General features: G+C 53.9%; 1 long non-coding RNA gene across 1 annotated transcript; it reads left to right on the top strand.

Annotated features, from left to right (window-relative positions):
• Positions 1-1,656: 1,656 nt before the first annotated feature.
• Positions 1,657-4,055, top strand: LOC114067185. Its single transcript, XR_003573342.1, has 3 exons — positions 1,657-1,823; positions 1,966-2,147; positions 3,695-4,055. It is a non-coding gene; the product is annotated as an uncharacterized LOC114067185 (long non-coding RNA).
• Positions 4,056-5,554: the final 1,499 nt, after the last annotated feature.

Raw genomic sequence — 5,554 nt, 5'->3', positions numbered from 1 at the left:
ATGTGGTGGATAAGGCTGACTCCCAGCGGCTCCCGGACTCGGCCGGAGCTCCCTCTCTTCCCTCTCCGGGATGGATTGATTGCAGGAGCGCTCAGCTCCTGGCTGAGGAGATTTTTATCCCTTCCTTCCAGATGCTGCAGCTCCGAGTGCCCGTGCTCGCCCACGGCTCCCCAGATAACGGCGTTTGGAGTGGTGCTCCTCCAGAAAATCCCTGCAAAACCAGCTGGCGTTTCCTGCTCCCGGCTGGATAATTGGATTCCCGTGCAGGGTGGGCTCGGGTTTGGTTGCCTGCCTGAAAGCTCCGAGGTGTTTCCAGCCAGGCTCCAAAGGCTCTCTGCCTGGAGCAGAGCCCTGCCTGCCCATTCCCAGCTGGAAATGAGCACTTTGCCACCAGCAGCCCCAGTTGCCCCCCAGCTGCCCCCCTGAGAGTCTCGTGGACACTCCTGTAGTGTCACTCACCAAGCAGGAACCTCATTTTCCCTCCTCTGGGCTTGCTCCCATATTTAAGCATCCCTCGAAGAGATGTGGTACTTCTTTGATGCCCTTTTAATATCCATGATTTGATCCCTCAGGGCAACTCAGTTTTCTTTGCTTTCCCAATGATTAAGTAAACATTGGATAATGGTGGCATTTTGGATGACCTGCAGGCAGGGGAAAACCAGGGGATTGTTCAGCCTGGAGAAGAGAAGGCTCCAGGGAGACCTGAGAGCCCCTTGCAGGGCCTAAAGGGGCTCCAGGAGAGCTGGAGAGGGACTGGGGACAAGGGATGGAGGGACAGGACACAGGGAATGGCTTCCCACTGCCAGAGGGCAGGGAGAGATGGGATGCTGGGAAGGAATTGCTGGCTGGGAGGGTGGGCAGGCCCTGGCACAGGTTGCCCAAGAAGCTGTGGCTGCCCCTGGGTCCCTGGGAGTGTCCAAGGCCAGCCTGGATGGAACTGATGTCAGAACCACGTCACAGAACCACAGGACATCCTGAGCTGGAAGGGGACCCCAAGGATCATTGAGTCCAACTCCAGGCCCTGCACAGGACCCCCCAAAACTCACAGCATGGCAGCCCTGGCCAGGCTGGTGGCCCTGGCTCTGAGGGAAAACCCTTCATCTCCCTGAGCCGGCGGGGATGGGAACACTCCTAGAAACGCTCTGGAGGCTTGTCTGGTTTGCTGTTGGGGTTTTTTTAAGGAATAGTAACTCATGTCCCATCTCCCACTGGGGATGCATCTCCAGCATAGCCAGACAGCTGCAAAATAAACCCCCCAGGCTCCTTCCCCTCGGAGCTGGCCCCGGGGACGGCGCGTTCCTGCTCACCTGATTTATTATCCCTGCTCCCACACACACACACCAGCATTCTTCCCGGGAAAAGAAAAGCTGGCAACTGGAGACAGCCCCTTGGAAACAGCCAAGTGTTTGTCTGTGCTTTCATTTCTCGGAGCACAGGGAGGAAGGGAAAAAAAAAATACAGCAGGGAAAGCTTGAAAAATCAGAGCAATCAGAGGCACTTACAGGGCTGGAGGACAAGGAGGAGTCGGTGCTTCTGCCGGGGAGGGCTGGGCTGGAGACCTGAGGAGTTTTGCATATTCCAAAAAACAAATAGACTCATCCTTGGGTTTTGTTGTTGTTGTTCTTCTTCTTCTTTTTGTTTTTTTTTTTTGGTTTTTTTCAGAATTGCAGGAATCAGAGATGGAAGAGACCCATTAACTGATCTTTGTGTTCCCTCCAGGGCAGAGCAGGATTTCTCCCTCAGGGGGTTATTTTTAGCACTCTGTTGAGCAGAGTTCTCAGTGTCTCTCATGACATGGGGGTTTCTTTTCCAGGGATTTAGAGGTAGGAATGATAAATCAGGTTCTGCTGAAAGAAGGCTTGACCCAGAGATGAGATGAGGATCAGAGTGGTGCTGTGAGTTCAGAAATGTTTTTGCTGGTGTGTTTTTGCTCTCTCTCTAACACGTTTCTGTGTCTCTCCACAGCGAGCCTTGCCTGGGAAGGAAGGAGGCAACAGAGCCCCAGCTCTCCAGGGACTTTTGTTCTCACAGAGAAGTAGAAATGTGACAATTGCTCTGGAAGAAGCTTCACACTGGCATCCCACGTCCCAGGAGATGTCATACACCCTTAGATGAATGGCACCTGTCCCCAGGCTCAGCAGGCAGAGGTAAATTGTGCCAGTGGGTGATTCCTAGCATGGATTTGGGGTGACTGTGCTCCCTGTGCTCTGCAGGGAGCCCAGAGAACCAACACCAGAGCTGCCAAGGTCCAGGGCAGCTCTGGCCTCTCACACCCACAGGATATTTCAAGGACACCCTGAATTAACAGCCTCAGTCTCCTCAGCAGGGTCTGGAGGGTCCAGCATCACCTGCAGCCTCTGGGATCCCGTGACAGGAGGAATCAGCCTCAAGCTGTGCCAGGAGATGTTTAGGTTGGTCATGAGGGAAAGTGTCCTCATGGAAAGGGTGGGCAGGCACTGGAACAGGCTGTCCAGGGAGGTGCTGGAACCCCCAGCCCTGGGGGGATTAAAAGCTGTGTGGATGTGGCACCTGGGGACATGGGGCAGTGGTGGCCTTGGCAGTGCTGGGGAATGGTTGGACTCTTAGAGGACTTTCCCAGCCTCTGGAATGATGTTTGCAGGCCAGTGATGCAGGTTGTGGGCAAGGCTCCACTGACTCCTGGTGCAGTGTTAACCCTGGAGAACCAGGAGCTGCTGTGGGGCTCACAGGGGAGGTGCTGGGGGGATGGGGGGGTCTGCCAGTGCTGCATCCCTGCCAGGAAACAGCTGGCACTGCCATGGGGCACAGGGATGGCTGAGCACTGTCACGGGACACTGTGATGGGTACACAATGCCATGGAGTATGGGGATGACCCTACACTGCCATGGGACACAGGGATGACCCTACACTGCCATGGGGGATGGGGATGACCCTACACTGCCATGGGATGTGGAGATGACCCTACACTGCCATGGGACACAGAGATGACCCTACACTGTCATGGGACACAGGGATGACCCTACACTGCCATGGGACACAGAGATGATCCTACACTGCCATGGGATGTGGGGATAACCCTACACTGCCATGGGACACAGGGATGGCCAAAGTCCCACACAGGCTTAGGCCACGCTGCCAAAGGGCCTTGGCACAAACCACTCCCCAAGGTGCATCCCTCTGGGATTCAGGACATTCCTCCCCTCTTTTCCTCACCCTTTCCCCCCACATCTCTGAGCAGGAGGGGCTCTGTCTGCACAAAGCCAGCCTGGGCTGTGCTCCCCTCCCAGGGGCACCTGTGTGAGGGAGAGGTTTGGTTTTACACTGCTGCACTCTGCCCAAAAAACATTGGCTTAACATTATCACAGGGTAAGTCAACAAATCTGCAAAAGCCTCCCCGTTTTCCCCACTTCTCTCGCACCTTTGGAGACGAAGCTCCAGCTGCGCCGCTAAGTTGTGGTGATTTATTGGCGGGCTGAGGAGCTGGGTTTAAATCCTGCATCTTTGGGATGCTGGCAGCCTCGCTTCCCATAAATCTTAACCAGTATTTCTAAGCCCTTTTATGCCAGCTGCTTTCATGTATCCAGAGCCTTTTCCGTGCAGTAGCCTGTGAAAATATTGAACCGATGCCCAGAGCAACACCAGGATATGAAGGGGAAAACTTTAAGATGTTTTGTAACTATTTTCTTTTTTTTTTTTTTTTTCCCCTTTTTCCCAGAACCTGCCAAATCTTAATTTTTCCAGTTTACAAGTAAGAGCCTCTAAACCATCTGTTTGCTGTCAACTGATGTTTGTTTGGAGAGGGATTTTATTATTTTTTTCCATCTCGCACTCCTGTTCTTACAACTAGTTTACTGAACTTCATAAATGTCAGCTCTCACAGTCGTTTCGTGAGCCAGTTATGATTTAGGATTTAATCAAAATTGAGCAGTCAGTGTCTTTAATCAATAGGAATGGAGATCAAAAACAAAGGAACGGGGGACTGAGGAATGAAACATTTAATGTATCCCCACCGCCTTTCAAAGAGCCTGATTTGCACCGTAATGGCAACCAGGGATCGTTAGAACAAACCTTAAAAAAACCCACCCAGCCTCCAAAAACTGCTCCTTGTGTTGGTGTGTTTTTTTGTGTTTTTTTGTTTTTTTTTTTAAGATGAAAAGGGCCAAGGCAATTTAAGGCTTAAAAGCAATTCCAACCTTTTATGTCATTAAATATTAAAAATGAAGCCGCCGCGGCGGCGGCTCCGGGGCCGGGAGAGCTCCGGGCACAGGGACGGGGCTGTGGGAGCCCCAGGAACCCTTTGCTCCCCCCCCAGTTTGGTCCATGGGGGTGTTGTGGGGCACCCCTGCATTGCTCTGTGCTCTCTGTGGGATTTGGGCACTGGCATTGCCACGGTCAGGAGTGAGGTCAGGAATGGGCACCAACCAAGTCCACCCGAGGTCATACATGGATTTAGTGTGGGAATAAACGCTGGGGGTGAGAAGCGCAGCCAGATCTTCCTCTAGCTCCACTCCATCCCCCCTGATGCTCCATCCCTCCATCCTTCTATCCCTCCATCCCTCCATCCTTCCATCCTTCCATCCCTCCATCCCTCCATCCTTCCATCCCTCCATCCCTCCATCCTTCCATCCCTCCATCCCTCCATCCTTCCATCCCTCCATCCTTCCATCCCTCCATCCTTCCATCCCTCCATCCTTCCATCCCTCCATCCCTCCATCCTTCCATCCTTCCATCCCTCCCTCCCTCCATCCCTCCATCCTTCCATCCCTTCATCCCTCCATCCCTCCATCACAGGCCGGGCTCGGCTCAGTTCGGCTCCGCTCGGCCGGGTTCGGCTCGGCGCTCTCGGGCGCCCCCTGCCGGCGCATCCCGGTGCAAGCCCATATTCTTGGAATCCTAAAATCCTGGAATGGTTTGGCAGGGACACCTTCCACCAGCCCAGGTTGCTCAAAGTTCAATCCAACCTGGCCTTGGACACTCCCAGGGATCCAGGGGCAGCCACAGCTTCTCTGCCCAACCTGTGCCAGGGCCTGCCCACCCTCACAGCCAGGAATTCCTTCCCAATCTCCCATCTCTCCCTGCCCTCTGGCAGTGGGAAGCCATTCCCTGTGTCCTGTCCCTCCATGACTTGTCCCAAGCCCCTCTCCAGCTCTCCTGGAGCTCCTCCAGGCCCTGGAAGGTGCCCCCAGCCCATCAGGGACTATCAGCAGGTCTGCAGCCTAAAGGATTCACGTTTCCATCACTGTGGGTCCAGGGGGGTTGTCTCTGCATTCCAGTGAGTGGGGAGGGATTTTTTTTTCCCCTCTGGAAAAGCTGCTCCCTAAAATGCCCTCTGCAAATACACGTCTCAGACAAAACACTCTGCTGCCTGAGGGCATTGCAGTCCTCACGGAACCTTTCCTGCGGATCAGAGCCCGGATTTCTCCCGGGCAAATGCATCTCTTCTCATCTGCTTTCCCCCTTTGATGCATTTGTGTGTCACAGGGGCCTAAAACGCTCCTTTAATAGTTCTGGCCCTGCCAGAGAAGCTGAGGTTTCTTTGCTTTCCTGTTTCTTCCCAATTTCCCTCCTCCAGGCT

The sequence above is a fragment of the Empidonax traillii genome, unplaced genomic scaffold, assembly GCF_003031625.1.
Source record: "Empidonax traillii isolate 1590-97213 ecotype Southwest subspecies unplaced genomic scaffold, ASM303162v1 scaffold876:size463933, whole genome shotgun sequence".
Lineage (NCBI taxonomy): Eukaryota > Metazoa > Chordata > Aves > Passeriformes > Tyrannidae > Empidonax > Empidonax traillii.
Note: the sequence above shows the minus strand (reverse complement) of the source record. Positions and strands in the feature narration are given on the sequence as shown.